This window comes from Stylophora pistillata, chromosome 11 (assembly GCF_964205215.1).
Source record: "Stylophora pistillata chromosome 11, jaStyPist1.2, whole genome shotgun sequence".
In the NCBI taxonomy this organism is placed as follows: Eukaryota; Metazoa; Cnidaria; class Anthozoa; order Scleractinia; family Pocilloporidae; genus Stylophora; species Stylophora pistillata.
Window position 1 is genome coordinate 27174306 of NC_142529.1, and position 22722 is coordinate 27197027.

Consider the following 22722-nt stretch of genomic DNA (forward strand, 5'->3'; position numbering starts at 1 on the left):
GTTAGGGCGGGTGCCAGATAAATTGTAACTTTGAAACGCACATATATCATTGTAGCTACCTTTTGGATTGTATCTACTGTCACTGCTTTATGCTACACATCAGATTGCCTATACTCATTTCTTATGGCCATATAGTTATGCCATCTTGCCTTGTTATTTTAGTCGCCTGGTGTATGAAGATTTTTCGGGGTCTCATTTATCACCAGACCTCAATTACAAGATCTTGATGAACAACAGCCGAGCCAAAAAAGCAGTGTTCAGTGCACTGTGGGTGCAGATAGCATTGGTAGTTTGCTATGCACCATCCTTTATAGTGGCAATTGTAATCGCTGACAGTAAAACATATTCATCACACTTAGTAGTATTAAGGGGAGCAGCAGGTGTCTTAGTTTACTTTAACTCGACTTTAAACCCATTCCTTTATTGCGATGAGATAAGTTAAGTAAGACAAGCAGTGAAGCAGACAATCAGACAAGCACTTTGCTGTCTATGGAGTTAGGTCTTCCTCGACTCATATATAGTACTTTTAAAACTGAAAGTGATTGCACAATTATTGTATGAAAACACTCGTTAAATTTAACAAATAGAGAAGCCTTGACTATGCTCTGTTCTGAAGTAAAGCCCGTAAGAAGCGGCTAGTAGCCTCGTCATGGGTCATTGACACGTATTCCCGTCCGTTGTCGTCTAACAAGAACTGGAAGCTTTGCTTCGTCAACTGTAGTAGACCTTTGCGTCCTCAACGACACCACTACAAGGTTATATGAAGCCAGATATTCCGTACAAGACCCCAAGGATTGTCTCCCCAGACTGGATTTGACGACTGCAAGTTTCGGAGGTCAGGTACTTGAATTGGAGGTTTGTGTTTCGTGTACTGTGTTTCCTTTGTTCTCGCGCTTGTTTCGCTTTATTTGACTCCGGAAGAGCTTGTTTGACACTTGGAAATCTGTACCTTTTGAAATAGAAATTATCCTGTTAAATGGCGGGTTGTTGAGGTATCTTTCAATTGCGTTTCGCAATCCAAGAAGGGATGACCTTGAATACAATACACCATCTTTTGTTAGCGCTTCTGAACTGATTCGTTCTTCAGTGCATAATATGAAGCATGCAGTAATTTTACAGTCGAGCTTGAAAGGTGGCTAAGTGTTGCTAAAGTCGGAGCTTACCAAAACCAAAGGTTTCTAAGTTATGATAATAATGGTAAAAAGTAGTAAGTAATAAATTGTTCTTCAAGTCAGTAATAAATTTTGACAACCTAACCCGGGCTTTTATTTACCACCTCGATCAATAAATAGTCGTGTTTATTTCAATAATGGAATATAACTGTCAAAATTACCAAACGAGAATCGCTCAGCACTGTGGAGAATCACAGGAAGAAAATTCAATAACTTTCCTTTTACATGAAAGTTTACCTAACACGAAGGTATTTTACTCGTCTGATTGTGAACAAATCGGATCTAGGGTCTACTAGGCTACCTTTGGCTTGTCATTATCCGGGGTAATCACTACTGGTGAGTTCGCCGGCGAAAGGAGGAGAAAAACCAGAGAATAAAAAAACAAATTGTAGAAACAGAAAATGGTTTACTGGCGTAATCGATGTTTTTGTTAACTATTTCGTTTCAAGTACTAGTCAGAAACATAGCCGAGAGAGAAAAGCTCGAAAGCGCAATTAAATACTCAGGTAAATTCAAATATTTTAAAACAAGTTCGTAGCTGTTACGAAAATTTGAATTGAAATAGTTTGATGAGTTCGGAAATTGTCAAAAAATTCAACTTTTCCGAGACTGAGTGCAATCGCCAGCTTAAATAGTTTATTTTGCTTGCTAAGGCCGCAATGATTCAAATTTCAACTGACTTCTAAGAAATGATATGAACACTTGATAAGCATCCAGCCAATGAAATTTTAATGACAGATGTCTCCATATCTACCCTACAGTTTATTTCTTAACTAAGGTATCTCGCAGGTTGAGGGCGTTTTCTGACACAAAAAAGAACTTCCGACGCATTTTAACTGCGTAAACGCTGGTGGGGAATTCTAATCGTGAACTTTCCTTAGGAAGTAGGGTTTCAGTAGTCGTTGGTGGGCGTGGTCATTAGGGAGGTAGCAGTTTTCTTCGTTTACATTAACTCGACGTTAAATCCATTTCTTTACTGCTGAAAGATCAGTGAAGTAAGACAAGCAGTGAGGCAGACAATCAGACAAGCACTTTGCTGTCCACGGCGCGGAGTTAGATCTTTCTCGAGTTGTATTTTCATTCGTGCTCTCAATGCTGAGAGTGACGAAGTCACGTCAAGTATGTTATTAGAAATATTGTTGTTCAAGGTTTTTACATAGTCTGTTATGAATACTTTACCCGTTAATTTATGTTTTGTTACGTTGTGAATATTTTCCTTAGTTTATGTTTCCTTACGTTGATTTACGTGACGCAAAGCCCTCTGGGGCTCTCGCTTCTAATCGGGTAATCATTAACACAAAATGGCTTGTTGTGTAAACTAGAAAGCCTTTTTTAACGAAGAAAACTAAAAGTAAGGTAGAATTTAAAGAGAATTAGCTACCAATGATCAAGAATACGACAAGGCATATTTGAAGAAAGATAAGCATACATGTTTAATCAATCTTCTTTTAGCAATATAAAAGTATTGGATAAAACTTCGAAGAGTAGTTTGTGAGAGTGTTTCGAGGTACTTCTTATCGAGTTGTATTGGTTCACCTTTAGTCTCGAGCTTGTTTTGTCATCAGAAAAATGTCCGTAATGCTTTTGAATATGCAGAGTGGTTTCGTTGCTTGTGTATATACCCACCGGTACTTTAAAGTGCACCTAAACTCAGAAATTTTTTTCGCTCAACGAAATAAGCGTATTTTTTGGAGTATTTCTGTGCAAAAATTTTTTAATTTGCTCAAATCTTTAATTTTCTGTGCCCAGTCAAAATACGGAAAATCGGCCGCCATCTTGCCCTACGGCCGAGTTTAAAGAGGAATGGCTCTAGCGGGTAATGTGGCGTCAAATCGAGAACACGAAAGTCTGCATTTGACACATTTTCACTTGTTTGGGAAGGTTGTCGTCGATATTGTTAGAAATATGCCGACTAGGTGTGTTGTATGAGGAATGTATGAAGCGCGATACCTTCTTGCAAATTTCGCACGTTGCTACATCCTCCTACAACACACTTAGTCGGCCTATTTTCGGACAATAACGACTACAACCTTCCCAAACAAGTGAAAATGTGTGAAATGCAGACTTCCGTGTTCTCGATTTGACGTCACATTACCCGCTAGAGCCATTCCTCTTTAAACTCGGTCGTGGGGCAGGATGGCGGCCGATTTTCCGTATTTTAACTGGGCACAGAAATTTGAAGATTTGAGCAAATAAAAAAATATTTGCACAGAAATACTCCAAAAAATACGCTTATTTCTTTAAGCGAAAAAATTTTTGGGTTTAGGTGCACTTTAAATAATGGGTATAAAATAGAATTGACTTTAACCGGTTGTTTGGAAATTTCTTCACTTTCAGATCGATCAATATCCTGAAACTACATGTTAACAGCCGAAAAGGGAATTCGAATGAGGAATATTAACAAATTTAAAAGTTCATTAATTCAAAGGATTCCTCTAATCCAGCAGGTCGCTAATTCGGTTCATTTTCTAGTTGTTCCTAAGTTATACTAATTATAGAAATGAATAAAGGCTGATAGTTTCTAAAGAAACTGTTTGGAGCTGCGTCGATGGGGGTAACGAAATAATTTGGATATATCAACAAAGTTGAAATGGTAAATTGGCTACCGTAACGATTGCAAAAGCTGACATTTCGAGCGTTAGCCCTTCGTCGGAGCGAACAGAGGAATTGTGGGTTGTGCGTGCTTTTAAAGGCAGAAAATGGAGCTACGTTATCCAAATTATTTCGTTACTCCCACCGACGCAGCCCCAAACAGTCTCTTTTAGATCATCTACTCTCTTATCTTTATGTGAGGAGGAGGAAACTCAAGGCTACTTGATTTTTACTTTTAGTTATACTTTAATCAACGGATAATAAAAAATCTGCCAAATCATTTAAATACAAAATACTTTGAAATAAAATACCAAATTATACTAATTATAGGTCTACCGCTTTCGAGAGGTTAACTACTCCGATCTTTCCACTCTCTTTTCAAGCTTTTTTGTAGTTCAGAATTGACTACATTACACAAAGAATATTTTTACTTTATTATCGGCCCTAGCAGAAAATAACAGCATATCAAAGAAAGTTCCTTATTCATATTGTATTTTCAAACACTATTATTGCTGACGTGTTTTGTGCTTACCAAGGAATTTGACTTAAGTGCTAATTCGTATTGAAATTCAGCTTTGGTAATTGATTGATATAAACAGTTGAGAGCCGTCCACATATAATTGCTTAGTAGTTTAGCTGAGGTCGCTATTTGGAATAAAGAATTAAACAAATTTCGATTCCACGTTGGTTTAACATTAAGTTGAGAACTTTTTCCATTTTCAGCTTGCCGAGTCTGATAATTATTAGTGTCAACTTACCACACAAACAATATGGCACTTAATAAGATTCCTATCAACTTAAGTTGATCCAAGTAAAGAGGGTCTGTTTGTCGCTCTGTGCAATGGGAGGAGAAATATTAAAAGATGTCTCTACAATTGCCCCTTATTGTTATTTCATACCTGGTGTAATTGACAAGTTCAATAGCCTAAATTTATATCTCATATCTAAGATAATCACTTACAATTTGTTGGCGAAAGGAGAAGAACAAATAGTAAATGTAAAAGAAAGAAACGGCAGCAATTCTTTGTTCTTTTGTTTTGTCCTAGTTTCGTCGGAGACGAAACGAAGGAGGAAGAGCCACGAAAGGTTACAAATTACACAGTTGAATTCAAATATTCTAAAATAGGTTTGTATCTGCGTCCAGAGGTGTCCATACCGATTAATTTGAAATCACTATATGCATTCGAAAACCTGAACTGATTGACATGGGTTGGACATCCTTAGCTTGAATCTTCTTTATTTTTCTTTCTCAGACGTTTTTCAAACGAATAAACAATTACAAGGAGGTTATATAATTACTAAGTAGGAAGTAATGTTTTGTAGCTGTTTAAATGAAATATTTCTCGTTGCAATCCCAGATAACCTCAGTCCAAGAAAAAGGAGACGAGAAAACAGAAGAATGTCGACAAATTTCACTGAAGGTGGAACACAGACCAAGACATCTCAAGAACTGTATTGTTACCCCTCACTGGTTCAACAAGAATCAAAAATTTCTTCCTAACAGTCCACATTCTTCTCTCCATCACATCATTTCTTGGCAATTCTCTTATCCTCGTTGCCCTTCACAAAGAGTCTTCCCTTAATCCGCCCTCCAAACTCTTGTATCGTTGTCTGGCAGCAACTGATCTGTTGGTTGGTCTTGTTACCCAGCCTCTCGTTGCTAGTTTATGGCTTTCTGTGACTCACGAACAATAGAATCTTTGTCGATACGCATTTGAAGCCTCCTCCCTCACAGGCTATACATTATGTGGAGTGTCTTTGATGACGATGACGGCCATAAGCGTGGACAGACTTCTCGCTGTTGGGGCTGAGATACAGACAAATTGTAACTTTGAAACGCACATACATCATTATAGCTAGCTTTTGGATTAATTGTACTGTCGCTGCTTTATGCTACACATTAGATTACCGTATACCCATTCTGTACTTCTGTATATTAATACCATCTTGCCTTGTTATTTCAGTCGCCTCGTATATAAAAATTTTTCGGGGTCTCAGTCGTCATCAGGCTCAAGTACAAGGTCATTTCCAACAACAGCCGAGCCAACCAAATACCCAGAACATTGCGCGATACAAAAAGGCAGTGTACAGTGCATTGTGGGTGCAGTTAGCATTAGTAGTTTGTTATGCACCAAACTTTATACTGACAGTTGTAGTCGTTTGCAGTAAAACATATTCATCAGACCTAGTAGTAATATGGGAAGTAGCAATTGCCTTAGTTTTCTTTAACTCGACTTTAAACCCGTTCCTTTACTGCTGGAAGATAAGTGAAGTAAGACAAGCAGTGAAGCAGACAATCAGACAAGCACTTTGCTGTCCATGGAGTTAGGTCCTCCTTAACTTATGAAGAGTACTTTCGAAGCTGAAAGTGATCACACAGTTGTTGCATGAAAACGCCCGTCAAATATGTTATTAGATAGGAAGAAATCGAAAGCTCAAATAATACTGCTGTTTGAGGCATGTACACAGTCTGTTGTAAATATTTTTCCCGTTAATTCTTGTTTTTTATGTTATAAATATTTCCCCCGTTAATTCATATTTTTTAGGCCGATTTATGTCAATCATCGAACAATACTTTTGATTTCTGTAGCGCAAAGCTCTGTGGGGATCTCACGTCTAATCGAGTAATCATGATAACAAAATGGCTTGTTGTGTACACCATGCAAATAGCTGAAAGAAAGGCAATGGAAACACCAACCATATATTTGCAAGACTGTTGTACGTGCTAGCTAGCCACCAATGATCATGAATGCGATAAGGTATAATTGAAGAAAGATATGCATGCATTTTACTTTCATGATTAATCTTCTTTTAGAAATATAACAGTATTGGGTAAAACTCTAAAGAGTAGTTTGTGAGATTTTTTAATTTCAAAGTTCCTTTCCTAATTTAAAGGAAGCGACTTGTTATTGACGCCATATTACCAAACGAGTTGCGTTGGTTGACATTTAGTCTCGAAATTGTCTTGTTATCACAAAAATTTCTGTAATGCTTATGAATATATAAAGATGGTTCCGTTGCCTGCGTATGTTAAACTTGCACCGCCCTCGCGGGAGCCTGGCCGTTCGCCTTAAACGTAAAAAAACTCCAGGTATCCTTTGCGGATAAAAGGAAGATTCCATGTGAACGGCACTTAGGATAAGATAACTGCCAAGAAAAGCTTTGAGGGAGTGGCGAATGTTGACAGTAGACAAATAAATTGGTTACTGTTTTACCTAAAACTCTTCCTCAGTAGAGTTCCCTTTTCTTAAAGACTCCTTCTATGAACTGCTTACCCTGTCAAAATACCTGTCTGTTTTTCTTCTGAGATGTACGTGATGGAACCCTGCTTTGGTCATCACCCTTGTCACTAGCGTTTACTCTTTAAAAATTTCGGCGCGAAAACCTTTTAAATGGGAAACACGCCAATTCTTTTCAGCGTTCATTGATGTTCCTTGTATTTACGTTATCAAATAAACGGAGACAGTTTGTGAGTTAAAAGCAAAGTAAAGGCCGGTAATTTTTCCAATTAAGCCGAACAAATTCAAGTTTCTTACTTCCCCATAAGTTTTGACCGGCTCGTATCGCAATAGGACGGTAACGTCAAGTGCTTTATTTTAGAAAGAAGGAATCAAAATTGTTTTACCGTCAAGAAACAAATTCTTCAATAAGATCTCCTTCACCACAACCTTAAGACCAGACTTTTTTAACGTTAACAAGAAAGTTAGACAAGAGGGAAAAACCCAACTAAAAGCATGGTTAGCTTTCCTTTACCATGCATGAATGCATAGCTTCGTTTCTTTTATGTACTGTTGTATTTATGGCGAGTGCCGTCGCTTGAAAAACATTATAAGACGTGGTTCTGGTGTTTCCGTTCGCTTTCTTTAAAAGATATAAGGAACAACTTGCTCAATAAATAACTTTAACCAAATTCACTCTCACCTTCTGTTATATTACTGGTCACCATAATCTATCAGTTCATCGGTAAGGCAGTGGTACACTAAGAAAAAGCTATTGTGATCCTCCAGGTACGCTTTGCTTTGCGAGTTTGTGCAAACTATCTTCCCCCCCTAACGTGCAAACAATAAAAGGAAGATTCCTTGCGCACAGCACTTAGAATAAGAAAGCTGCCAACAAAAGCTATGAGGGAGAGGCGAATGTTGACTGCAGACAAACAAAATTAATTGATTACTGTTGTAATCCATCAATTAGCGAAGGGGAACGTGACTGGTCATAAAGTATATGCTGCGTTCCACCTCGTGTCAGATTTTGGTCACGTTCTTCTGACAATCCAGTCCAATGAAGAGCCGTCTCCAGTTTTTCGGCTTTGATTGAGGCAAGACATATGCTGTCTTACCTGAACTTGCAGCACCATCAGTACTTGAAATGATTTTTCTTTACAAAATTTTTCTTAAAATCTCCAAACTGGATTAACTCATCTAACAATGAAACCGTCATCTGTTTGTCTAAAAGATGTCAAAATTTTTTCTTATTGGAGTCAGTTAGTACATCTTTTTTATTCGCTATTACGAACGATTCTTTGGGAAATTTATTATTTGCTTTCTACCCCAAAAGGCCCGAAAATGGCTACAAAGATGTTCATTTAATTCCTTAATACCGTACACCATAAACTATTAAAAGGTTCCGCGACAATTACCGGTAATGGAAGTTTTTATTGCAGAATCTCGCCCCGGAAATTGATTTTAAAATGTTATCGCCTTACGTAACACAGAACCAGTAGTAAAAATGAAGTGCAGCTCAAATTGTAAACCCGTTTAAGTACTTGTCGTATTTACTATCGGCAAACCTCGAGCAACAATATTCGTATCCAACGAGCGTTCTCAAACAATAATCGTGACTCAGCCTTGAAGCATATTGATATAAGTGTAGCTAGGAGAGGATCTAACTTCATGGACAGCAAAGTGCTTGTCCATAGTTAGTAGAGGGGAGTGGTTAGGAAACGCGGCAAACTTCAGTCGGATAGGTTATTGTTCGATTTTATCGAGGTCACGTGACAATGATCTTTCACACATAAATCCAAAATGGTGCCTTGGGCTTGTTTCGACAGTCACGTAGCGTTTAAGTTTGTGGATTTTCTCCGGGATGGAGCGAAATCTTACCTTCAAAATATAGCTAAAAACATTAATCAAGTCAGTGGACATAAGTCCAGGTGAAAATTGTTGAGTATTTGGCTGTGGAACGTGTAGGAGAAGTAAAGGAATTGGAATCTGGAAGCTACCGGCGCCGCGAAACGCAGAATACAAGAAGTGGCGAGAAGACTGGCTGAAAATAAATAAGTTACTCTATGTTAGATACTTTAACCATATAGCCTTTATACTCATTTTTGTCTATAAAATAATCATTAATGAGCAATATTTAATATGTTGCAGGTTGTAGCTACCAAATTAATCTTTTGTAATAAATTACTTATTGACAAATTGTTGCAGACTCTTAATTTTAACTATATCTGCCTTTCTTGTTCTTTGCTGGCTCTTTCCTTTCGTAGTGTTTTTGTCTTCATCTGTTTACATTGAATTTTGTGTTGCTGTATAACATCTTTGGCCAGTGAAAAACACCGTACAGTAACATATAAATGAATAATGCTGTCCAATACATCTTTTGCAATGCTGTTATCTACCACTATGTCTGAGTCCAACAACATGGTATTATATGCTGAGATCAAATGAACATCACAAGCTGATTTGGATTCTATCTTAACATTGTAAATCTTCAGCTGGAGACTACCTGAGATCAGAATCCTAAAATTATGTTCTATTCTCTCAAAAATTGTTTGAGCTTTGTCCCCTCTACTAACTATGGCTTGTCTGAAAGACTGCTTAACTACTTGCCTTTCCTCGCTAATCCTCCAGCAGTAAAGAAACGGGTTTAATGTCGAGTTAAAGACCTTGAGGACAACTTCTACTTCCCGAACGACGAATACGTATGATGAATACATTTTACTTTAAGCGATCACAACTGCCATTATAAATATTGGTGCAGAGCAAAAAACCCAACGCCAACTGTATCTACAGTCCTGTACACCGCCTTTTGGTATTGCGCCATGTTGAAAGCGTTTATTTTGATCGGCTGTTGCTGAAGCTGATCTTGCACTTCAGCTTGATGATTGTAACGAATAGCGTTCATTGTTGTGATTGCGTGACCGTCAATACCTCCTTGTTTTATGTGACATATCGATTAGCTATCGGCATTACCTTTCATTCGACACACGTGTAAGTGACAAGCGCATGTAGTGGAAATTGATTGAAGGATCGTCGAATATATCATTGTAATAGAACGGAGAAAGAGGTATGTTATATCGTTCGTTCCCTTTATCTAGACCCCGAAATGTACACCATTTAATCGAAAGCAGATTTGTTACGTTTAAGAATACTTGTGCCGTTTAGAATTATATATATGCGCGCTCCGCGTGCTCGAGTTAAAACATTTCGATTAGCGTAGATTTATAGTAATAGCTCTATTCGGCTCGTTGTATTTCAGTTTTTACAAGCTTTCAAGTCCAATAAATCCATTGAGAAAGATAGATGCTTGAAGGTTCCGTCACTTAAGAAACATTCTCCGATGCGGCGCTGTTAAGATAATTCACAGACCGAAAGAATCGATTGGAGTCAGCGTCCGCCTCGTTATAATGATTTCTGAGAGTGCGAGAAAATTTTGTGTAGGAGACAAGCAAAATGACCAGGAAAAATGGTATAACCATGTAGCAGTCACAAAGGCTATACGAATATCTATAATGGGGGAAAAAGAGACGATTAGAGATAAAACCCAAATGGGAGCTACATTGATATATGTGCTCTTCAAAGTTGCAATTTGTCTGCATCTTAGCCCCAACAACAGGGCGAGAAGTCTTTCCACCCCGATGGCCATCATCGTCATTATAGACGCTCCAGATAATGCAGAGCTTGCTATGTAGGCTGCGTCCCTTGCGTATCGACAAAGACTCCAGTGTTTGTGAACCAAGGATATCCAATAAGTTGCAAACAGACTAACAAGACAAACCAACAGGTCAGTTATGGCCAGAATACGATACAAGAGTTTGGACGGTAGATGAAGGGAAGATTCCTTGTGAAGGGTAACAAAGATAAGGCCGTTGCCAAGAAATGCGGCGACTGAGAAGAAGATGTGCACCACAAAGACAGCAGTAGGCCTTTTGCAACAAACTGTCACGTGACCGATTTTCCCTTGGCAACGCCATACTGGAGGGCAAGCTATTTAGTCTTTCCTTGACAACCAACAAAGGGCGAGTTCGCGGAGGGGATACAAAGGTAAGGTTAAAGGTTTTTCAAGGCGTTTGTTTGTTATGATGTCACAAGAAAACAACAGGACAATATCTCCTTGAAATTTTTACATACAACTGAACTAGTCTCGGACTGAAATCAGTCACTAAAGGCCGAGTTTCAGACTCGTAAAGTTTTCGCATGGTCAGTCTCTTTTGGAGTGATAGCGATGGCAGCAACGTTACCGAAAAATCGCCGTGATTCATTCGACTTTATTGCTGTCTTACACGGATATTTAAGCCTTTAGAATGAAAATATTGAGTGATAGTTTGGTTTGAATTTCAGGGAGAATAGCCTTGCATCATATGGCGACTGCTGGTAGCCAAGCTCTTTCGACCGAACGTGAAGGTGAGTTTCTGTTGGAGGGAGGCTTCTTGCTCACAACAAAATTGCTAGCATATTTGATTGCAGTCTCGTTGTTCAGGGTGAACTCGAATCATTTTTCTTATATTCACAGGTGTGGAGTCGAGAGATTTAAGCAAGTTTCCTGATATTTCTTTCGCAGAAGTTGAAAGTTTTGCTCAGAAGGCGTCGGGATGCGAACATAGCAGGAAAGCCTACAAGTTTTTCGCTGAACCTGGCTACCTTCATGATAAGAAACGTACGTAAAATCTGGAATATCCTAACTTCTGTGTACAAATATAAGCTTAAATAAAGTTGTCGGGTGTTACTTAATATTATGAGGAGAAATCCTGGTGGAGTAAATGACTACAAAATAAAAGATATATATATATATATTTAAGTGGTGATCAGCACCTAAACTGAACTGTATTTAAGCTTATATAAAACCATAAGCTTAAGATCAAAATACCAAGAAAATTTCATAACATCGAAAATTCATATATATATGTCTATATTTAATGACAGCTTTATAGGACAATTGTAATGATGAACTCCCAGCAACATTTACTACTCCAACACTATACAGCTGTAAATCGTGTCGTAAAAGTGTCAAAAAATGCTCTTAGCGGTTTTAGCTGGGGTATCGTTTCTTATTTTGAACCAAAAGAGGGTAACGATTCTTTTAAAAACTAGCAATTCCGTACTACTCTTCCCTTTCTGTCAACAATGCGCAAAAAGAAGTTAATAACTGAAGACGAAGACCCCCAGAAGGCTGGCGTTTCTTTTGGCCTTTTTTCAGTGACACCAAAAGCTACCCAGTGTTTATTTTAGCCGGAAAATGTATTTGGCCGTGGTTTTGTTATGGCATTGCTCAATATAAATACTTTACTCGGCCATATTGACCAGCTTAAGATATTTATAGGTAGTTAAAAACTCGCTATATTAGCGATCAATGAGACCAAGCTTGATAGTTCCATCGGTGATTCAGAAATATATCTACCGGGATTTAACGTCTTCAGAAGGGACCGTACCGTCAACGGGAGATGCGGTGGCGGTGTATGTTTTTATTTACGAAACAACGTAAATTACCATGTCTTGGAGGAGTTCGGTGCTGACCAACTTGAATGTCTTGTTATCGAAATCACCAGACCGCATTCCAGACCTTTTCAATAGGTACATGGTACAGACCGCCAAGTTCCCAGTAAGAAATTATTAATCAATTTGAAAACCTTTTAGATATAACTGTTTCAGAACGCAGCGATTTCTACCTACTCGGTGGCCTGAATTGTGACATGTTGCACGATCGGTCAAACAACCACACGTCGCCGCATTTAATGAACATATTTGATGTTCACGGATTAAATCAAATGATTTCTGAACCAACTAGGACTACACCGATATGACGAACATTGATTTATCTTTCTATAAGTAATAATCCCAAAAAATGTTTAATAATATTTAATATTTAATGAACATATTTGATGTTCACGGATTGAGTCAAATGATTTCTGAACCAACTAGGATTACACCGATATGACGAACATTGATTTATCTTTCTATAAGTAATAATCCCAAAAAATATTTAATAATAATATTTAATAATATTTAATGAACATATTTGATGTTCACGGATTAAGTCAAATGATTTCTGAACCAACTAGGATTACACCGATATGACGAACATTGATTTATCTTTCTATAAGTAATAATCCCAAAAAATATTTAATTCTGTGTCGTTCATCGTTGCATTAGCGATCATTCACTTGTGTTTATGACGATAAAGATACGCTATGAACGTGCTGATTCGCATTGCTCTATTGAAACTCGCAGTTTTAAGAATCTTAATATCGACCAATTTCTACATGACCTTGTACGAAAACCATGGTATTTATTTGGCTTAGGGTCAGATGTGGGACGCATGGAAGACCTTAAGGACGCTCCCAATGGATTTCACAAGTGCTGATGCGTAAAATCCACAAACGAAATTATTTTAAAAAAGAAAGCTGCCGGCAAAAATAATATTGCTAGGTGGGAACAGTACAAGCAGGCGCAAAATAGTCCATCAATCGAGATCGGAGATGAAGGGTAGTCAGAAAAAGGCTATTAACACTTGATTGACAATTTATTTTATTCTATCTCATACTCCTGGGGAACCCATAGTTACTCTCGGCTAGGCGTTGAGCTTGTACAACACTTCCTTTCTGCTCCCCAAACCTTTCGCGTACTTCCTATCTTTACAACCGCACGCCGAGGCAGGAACCTATCATAGAATCTAGATTGTCAAAAATGAAGACAAATCAGCTCGGCTAGACACTATCGGCTTCGCTTTTAGTCTGAAGTGTCATCAAAAACTAAATTATTCATATCATTTTCATAGCATGCCACTTTATTTTTTTATTTTTATTCCATTGCTTTTGTTACAGACACCGGGATGACTGACAGACAAAACTGCTTAAATCCCTTCATGATTATTGAATAAGGCTTCTCTCCCGGAAATTGACTTTATAATTGCTCAGAACAAAAGACTGCAGCTTTGGAACTAAACAATAGCATATTGTTCGCAGTCAGGTATTGATTCCAGTAGATAAAATTTAATCTAACTTCAATGAAAGTTTTTTCCTTGGCAAACAAAGACGACATCGGCCATACTATTGTTTGACAATATAGTAAGAAAACTTTTACCTACAAATCTTCCGCATTAGAGTTCCCTCTTCTTAAAGACTCCTTATATGAACTGCTTACCCTGGCAAAAGACATGTCTGTTTTTCTTCTGAGATGTACGTGAAGGAACCCTGCTTTGGTCATCACCATTGTCACTAGTGTTTACTCTTTAAAAATTCCGGCGCGAAGACCTTTTAAATGGGAAACATGCCAGTTATTTTCAGCGTTCATTGATGTGCCTTGTAATTACATTATCAAATAAACGGAGACAATTTGTGAGTTAAAAGCAAAGTAAAGGCCGGTAATTTTTCCAATTAAGCCGAACAAATTCAAGTTTTCCTTGGCAAACAAAGACGACATTGGCCATACTATTGTTTGACAATGTAGTAAGAAAACTCCTTTTTATCACTTTATTGAAATATATTTAATAAAGGAGTATATTTAGATCTGCTTTCATTTTCTAGGGTTGTGAATAATGCGGAAATACTCTCTCTGTATTGTTGTCAATTCTAAACTCTAAAAAGACTTCTTATAACAAATTAAAAGAGATCAAATGAAAGTTAGGGACAGTAAATCGCTTGGAAATGATAAATATAGAATCAAACCAACTTGGAGTTAATTCATGGATGCACCAGCTACAAACGTGAAAAATAAACATGGAGAATAAACATGAGAGTATAATGCATGTATCTATTTCCTTCGATGATGACTTGTTCTATTCATGATGAAGCGTGGTGGCACAAAATACTCCTTTAAAAAGATATGGATGGTGTTTCCGTTTCCTTTCCTTCAATTGTCTTCGTGCAAAAAAAAAAAAAAAAAAAAAAAAACAGACCATGTTCAATTTTATTGAGCTTCCTATGTCCTCCCATCCGTTCACATATCTGGCTAGAGTTCTAAAATAATCATCGAGACTTTATAATTATGCTTAGAAGGTATTAATAAGGGCAATGTTTGGGGAGGCACTAACTTGACATAATAATAAGGTTGACATAATAATCCATTGATCGAGTCGTAAAATGAAGAAATGGATAAATATGTCATTTATGAAGCTATGATCACTTTTGGTTACGTCTTTAGTAACTCTTACCCATCTTTCAATCTCTCCAAACTTCCTGCTTGCTTTAACTTAAGAACATTTAGAAACTAAATGAGCGACCAGCTGGATATATAGCAACCCTTTAAATTAAATAACTTTTAAAGATGACTTTATTCCTCATTCGGATTCCTTTTTCATCGTTAACATGTAATTTCAGGACATCAAAAATTTGAGAAAAAAACTCTAAAACAACCGGTTACAGTCAATTTTATTTCATACACATTCTTAAAGTTTGTTAAAATACACAAGCAACGAAACCATCTTTATATATTCATAAGCATTACGGAAACTTTTCTGATAACAAAACAAACTCGAGACTAAATGTCAACCAACGCAACTCGTTTGGCGATATGGCGTCAATAACGAGCCGCCTCCTTTAAGTTAGCAAAAAACTTTGAAATTAAAAAGCCCTCTTAATTAAACTACTTTTTGAAGTTTTTTCCAATACTTTTATATTGCTAAAAGAAGATTAAACATGAAAGAAAAAGGCATGGCTATCTTTTTATAATTATGCCCCATCGTACTCACGATCATTGGTAGCTAGCACGAAAAATACTCTTGAAAAGATATGGTTAGTGTTTCCCTTGCCTTTCTTTCAGTTGTTTCCCTAAAAAACGGTATCCAGTGCACACAACAAGCCATTTTCAGTTATTTCAATTATTACTCAATTAGAAGTGAGAGTCCCACAGGGCTTTGTGTAACAGAAATCAATACTATTTTTCGATGATTGACATTAATCATTTTAAAAGCATAAATTAACAGGGTATATATTCACAAAGCAAATAACATAAAGTAACGGATAAAATTTTCACAACAGACTATGTAGAAACCTCCAAAAACAGTATTATTTGAGTTTCTTATTTCTTCCTATCTAATAACATATTTGACGGGAGTTTTTATATAATAGCTGTGTAATTACTTTTAGCTTTAAAAGTGCTCAGTATATATGGGTCGAAGAGGACCTAATTCCATGGACAGCAAAGTTTTCGTCTGATTGTCTGCTTCACTGTTTGTCTTACTTCGCTAATCTACCAGCTGTAAAGAAACGGGTTTAACGTCGAGTTAAAGTAACGTAAGACACCTGCTACTTCCCTTAATACTACTAGGTGTGATGAATATGTTTTACTTTCAGCGATTACAATTGCCACCATAAAGAATGGTGCATAACAAACTGCAAATGCTAACCGCAAGCGCAATGCACTGTACACTGCCTTTTTGTATCGCGCCATGTTCAGTACATTTGGTTGGCTTGGCTGTTGCTGGACATGATCTTGTACTTGAGCCTGATGATGACTGAGACCCTGAAAAATTTTTATACACGAGGCTACTGAAAGAACAAGGCAAGATGGTAATAACATACGGAAATACCAAATGATTATGCTGTAATCTAACGTGTAGCATAAAGCAAGGACACTAGATACAGTCCAAAAGGTAGCTACGATGATGTATGTGCGCCTCAAGGTTACAATTTGTCTCTATCTCAGCCCCAACAACAGGGTGAGAAACCTGTCCACACCAACGGCCGTCATGGTCATCGAAGATAATTCAACTAATGCAGAGCCTGTGAGGGTGAATAAGTCAAATGCGTATCGACAAAGATTCCATCGCTCGCGAGCCACGGACATCCAAAATATAGCAAAGAGAGGTTGGGTAACAAGACCAAATAACAGATCAGTTGTTGCTAGACAGCGATACAAGAGTTTGGACGGCGGATAAAGGGAAGATTCTTTGTGAAGGGCAGCGAGGATGAGAGAATTTCCGAAAAATGCTGTGATGGAGAGGAGAATGTAGGTTGTTAGAAAAGAAATTATAAACTTTTGCTTAAGCCCATCAGCCGGAGAGGGACAAAAACTCAGGTGTTGTAATGTCTTCATTTGTGTTCCACCTCCCGTGAAATTTGTCGTCGACATTATTCTGTATTCATTTCCTTTTTTCTTGGAATGAGGTTATCTGTGATTGCAACGAGATATAATTTATCTAAACAGCTGACAACGGTGACGATCGCTAAAACCTTACTTCCTGTCAAATAATCATATTAAGACTTCCTCATCATCGTTTACTTGTTTGATAAACGTCAGAGAAATTGTCTCTTTAACTTGTCAGGTACACCCCGTATGAAAAAGGAATCTGAGACAAATATATGAAAGCACCTGCTGAACATTATTATTGTTTTCTATGCGCGACAAACAATCCCTCTTAACCTAGCCCACGGGCAGGCACTCATTATCAACGCTTCAGTACGAGTTACTTGGCTCGTGAATAAGTTTGAGGCCATGAACAAAACGACTCGTGGTCGAGAGAGCGACGTGCCACAATGCTAATCACCGAGGACCTTTTCGCAACCTGACTTGGTTTCATTGATATATCATTTGTGTGAAGTTGAGGCTTGAGCTATTATCAGCCTCAACAAGCTAAAAATAAAGGAAATTAAAGCTAATGATATCCCAACCATGTCAATCAGTCTTGTAATTCGAATGCATATATCGATTACAAAATTGATGTATTGCCACTCATGCAAACTTATTTTAAAATATTTGAATTCAACCGTGTAAATCGTAACACTTTGTGGCTCTTTTACCTCCGTTTCTTATCCAAAAAACTAGAATAATGCAAAAGAAGAGAAAAAAATTACGAGAACAAACAATTTTCTGTCGTTTCTTCCACATTCTCAATTAATTTGTTCCCATGCTTCACCAACAAATTGTAATCTTCCAATCAACCAACCAACAGATCAGTTGTTGCCACATAACGATACAGGAGTTTGGTTGGTGGATGAAGGGAAGATTTTAAGTGAAGGGCAACAAGGATAAGGAATATTGCCAATAAATGCTGTGATGAAAAGGAAAATTTGGACTTCTGAGAAAGAAATCAACTACCTTTGTCGTCTACCATCGAAATAGGAGTGCATAGAACTGAGCTCTAACTATGTTCTTGTTTGTGTTCCACCTCCTGTGAAATTTGCTGTCTCCAATATTCTGCTTTTGCTTCTCTTTGCCGCAGGTCTGGTGATATATTATATGCGAGTTTTATGAGTATAGTTTTGTCAAATAGAAACGATAACCGAAGTCTTCATTTTTTCAACCATAATTACAGAGAGACTTCCTTATTCAAAAGGCATCTATTGTGTTAAAAAAAGTCATTTTATTCCTTGAAATAGTCATTACATTAGCTATGCAATAACATTAAGAAATACCTTGAGTATTACTCTTCTTATAGAGCGACAAACAAACCCTCTTTACCTGGATCAACTTTAGATGCAAGGGAGCGCATTAAGTGCCTTATTATTTGTGAGAGGTTCACACTGTAATCATTATCGGCCTCGGAAAACTGAAAATGGAAAAAGGTTCTCAACTCAACATTAAATTCATTATGTCATTCACCAACGTGGAATCGAAATTTATATAATTCTTGATAATTAAGTATTATTGTTTGTCTCACGATATAGTCACCTATGATGTGGATCGCGACGTTTTGACTGCATACTACTTCTTGACTGCATGCTACTTAGTCTTCATCAGGCGATGAGGTCGACTGGTTTCGGATTTTTTTATAAAGTATAATGCTTCCCTGTGATTGGTTGGTATTCCATAGCTGTGATTGGCGCGTTTCGATCCTCGCTGCTCTCTCGGCAGTCCGCTGTCGTACGGCTCTCCTGTTGTTGTGTTTTTTGATTGTGGTCATCCACGCTTTAGGAATTTTTATTCCACTGTCGCTGTTGAGTTTGTCAGGATGAAGTCTTATGTGAATAGCCTCCTTGACCGTGCGAGTGTACCAGTGAGAATCACGATCAATAAACTTAACCCCATTCCAAAGCTGTTGATGTGCGGTGTTGCGGGCGTGCTCTGAAACGCGCTCTGAAGAGCTGTCAACAACGTCGTTCAACGGGTTAAGTTACCAGTGCCTAACATCACTAAGGAAACGTGAGACGCCCTTAAAGACTAAAAAGAGGACGATTCCATCATGGTTCTCCCAGCCGACAAAGGGCGCGCTAGCGTAGTCATGAATACCAACGCTTACCACGCGAAAGATGTCCAACCTCAATGAGAACGCACCCTACCCGTTCCTAAACAAAGACCCGACAGACCGCTTGGCCAGCAAGTTTTCCGAGAAGCTGCTAACCTTGAACATCTAACAGAGGCCGTTTACAACAAGATCAGACCTCGACACAAACAGCCGCTTAGAATCTGAGGTTTACCGAAGATCCACAAGGCCCACGTACCGTTAAGAACTACTGTGTCATGTGTTAACACCTTCTAATTTGACCTGTCCGCCCACATTTCTAACACCCTGTCTCCTTCAACAGGTGACTCGAATTCCACAGTGACTAATTCAGCTAACTTCGCATCCACCATCAGCAGGGAGACCATCCTAGACTGGCCGTAACCATGTAATTTTAGGAAATAGATCGATCCGAAACTGAAGAAAACTCTAAAAAAAGCCGTTTATAGTCAATTTTATTCCTTAGGGTTGTTAATACACACAAGCAACGGTATCATATTTACATATTCATAAGCATTACGGACATTTTTCTGATAAAAAAAACAAATTACAGACTGAAAGTCGACCAATGCAACTCGTTTGGCAATATGGCGTCAATAACAAGCCTCTTTCTTTAAGTTAGGAAAAAAAACTTTGAATTTAAAAAACTCTCTCAAACTTTCCTTTAAAGTTTTATTAAATACTTTTCTAGTGCTGAAAGAAAATTAAATATGAAAGTAAAACGCATGCATTTCATTCTTCAGTTATCCCTTCCCGTTTTCATAATTATTGGTGGCTAGCACGGAAAATACTCTTGAAAAGATGTAGGTTTAGTGCTTCCATTGCCCTTCTTTCAGTTGTTTCCGTCAAAGAAAGTTATTTAGTGAACTCGACAAGCCATTCTGTTTTTATGATTACTCGATTAAAAATTAAAGAGCCTTACAAGGCTTTGCGCTACAGAAATCAACAGTATTGTTCGGGGATTGACATAAATCAGCATAAAAAACATAAATTAAGGAAAATATTCACAACGAATTAAAAAGAACAATTCAACGGGCAAAATATTCATAACAGACTATGTAAAAACCTCCGAAAAAAATAATACCATTTAAACTTCTTAGTACTTCCTATCTATACACATTTTTGACGAACGTTCTTATGTAATAATCGTGACTTTATGACTTTCAGCTTTGAGAGTACTCATACGAATATAACACGAGGAGGATCTAACTCCACGGACAACAAAGTGCTTGTCTGATTGTCTGCTTCACCGCTTGTCTTACTTCATTGATCTTCAAGCAGTAAAGAAGCGGGTTTAAAGTCGAGTTAAAGAAAATTAAGACACTTGCCACTCCCCTTATGACTGCTAATTATAATGAATACGTTTTACTGCAAGCGATTACTATTGCCACTATAATGGATGGTGCATAACAAACTACTAATGCTACTTGCACCCACAGTGCACTGTACACTGCCTTTTTGTATCGTGCCATGTTCAGTGCATTTGGTTGGCTCGATTGGTGTTGGACATGATCTTGTACTTGAGCCTGATGATGAATGAGACCTCGAAAAATTTTTATATACGAGGCCAATGAAATAACAAGGCTAGATGGTATAATAATAGTGCCATACCAAATGACTGCACGGTAAGCTAATGTGAAGCATAAAGAAAATACACCAGATACAATCCAAAAGGTAGCTAGGATGATGTATGTGCGCTTCAAAGTTACAATTTCTCTGTATCTTAGCCCCAACAGCAGGTGATAAGCCTGTCCACGCTTATGGCCGTCATCGTCATCAAAGACACTCCACATAATGCATAGGCTGTGATGTAGGCTGAGTCGAATGCGTATCGACAAAGACTCCAGTGTTCCTGAACCACAGCCACCCAATAGGCACCTTGGAGAGGTTGGGCCAATAGACCAACCAACAGATCAGTTGTTGCCAGACAACAATACAAGAGTTTGGACGGCGGATGAAGGGAAGATTCTTTGTAAAGAGCAACAAGGATAAGAAAATTGCCAAGAAATGCTGTGATGGAGAGGAGAATGTTAACTGCTGCAAGAGAAACTGATTCTTGTCGAAGTTCACCCGCCATAGAAGGGGAGCATACCATTTCTCGAAATGTTTTGGTCAGTGTTCCACCTCTTGTGAAATTCGTAGGGGACATTGTTCTGTGTTCGATTCGTTTTTCTGGCAAGTTATCTATGATTGCAACGAGAAATGAGGTCCAAAGAGCACATACCTACCAACGATCACTGAAGCCCTACTTCCTAAACAATGTCCACAATTAAAAATCCTCAGCTGCGTTTAAGCATTTAAAATGCGTCAGAAAATTCTCTGTTGTGTTAAAAAATGCCCGGAACATGCGAGGTACCTCATTTGAGAAAAAATACTAAAATATGGAGACATCTGTTATTAACCTCCACTGACAGGATGCTAATCAAATGTTCGTATTATTTTTTCGGAATTGAAACTTTAATCATTATCAGCCTCAGCAATTTTGACAGATAATTTAAACTAGCGACTTTTCGCGGTATTAGAATAAATTGAGTTTCACAAACGGATCAAACTGTTTTAATTCAAATTTTGGTCGCAAAAAAACGAAAAATTTTCATATACGAGGCGACTCAAATAACAAGGCAAGATGGTGTAATTATACTATCAAGGTGAGAAGTCTGTCCACGCTTATGGCTCTCATCGCCATCAAAGGCACTCCACATAACGCATAGGCTGTGATGGTGGCTGCGTCACTTGCGAATCGACAAAGACTCAGAAAATTGTCTGTTGTGGCAAAAAGCTTATTTTTGTCGCTTTAACTTGTCAGGTACACCCCGTATGAAATTGGAATAAGAGGAAAATGTATTAAAACACATGGAACATTATCATTGTTTTCTCTGTGCGACAAACAATTCCTCCTCGGGAAGTCACTCATTATCAACGGTTCAGTACGAGTTACTTTGCTCGTGAATAAGTTTAACCCTTGAGTAACGCGACTCGTGGGCAAAGGAGTGACGTGCCGCTATGCTAATAACGAGGACTAGCTTGTAAGCTGACCTACTTTATTGACAGGGTGTCAATCAAATGTCCATATCATTTGTGTAAAGTTGAGGCTTGAATCGTTATCAGCCTCAGCAAGCTAGAAATAAAGAAACTAAAACAACCGGTTATGGTCAATTTCATTTCACACGCATTATTAAAGTTTTTTAACATACACAAGCAACGGAACCACTTTACATATTCATAAGCATTACGGAAATTTTTCTGGGACAATAAAACAAATTAGAGACTAAACATCGACAAATGCAACTCGTTTGGCAATATGGCGTCGATAACAAGCCTCTTTCTTTGAGTTAAAAAAAAACCTTGAATTTAAAAAAACTCTTTTAAAATTCTCTTTGAAGTTTTATCCAACAATTTTCTATTGCTGAAAAATAAGATTAAACACGAAAGTAAAATGCACCCATATCTTTTTTCGATTATACCTTGCCGTATTCATGAACATTGGTAGCTAGCTAGCACGAAAAACTACTCTTGAAGAGATATTGTTGGTGTTTCAATGCATTTCTTTCAGCTGTTTCTGTAAAAAAAAAGCTATTTAGTG

General features: G+C 37.8%; 1 pseudogene; it reads right to left on the minus strand.

Moving 5' to 3' along the window:
* Window positions 1–19577: 19577 nt before the first annotated feature.
* Window positions 19578–21407, minus strand: LOC148720923 (melanocyte-stimulating hormone receptor-like; annotated as a pseudogene).
* Between the last annotated feature and the right edge of the window lie 1315 nt (window positions 21408–22722).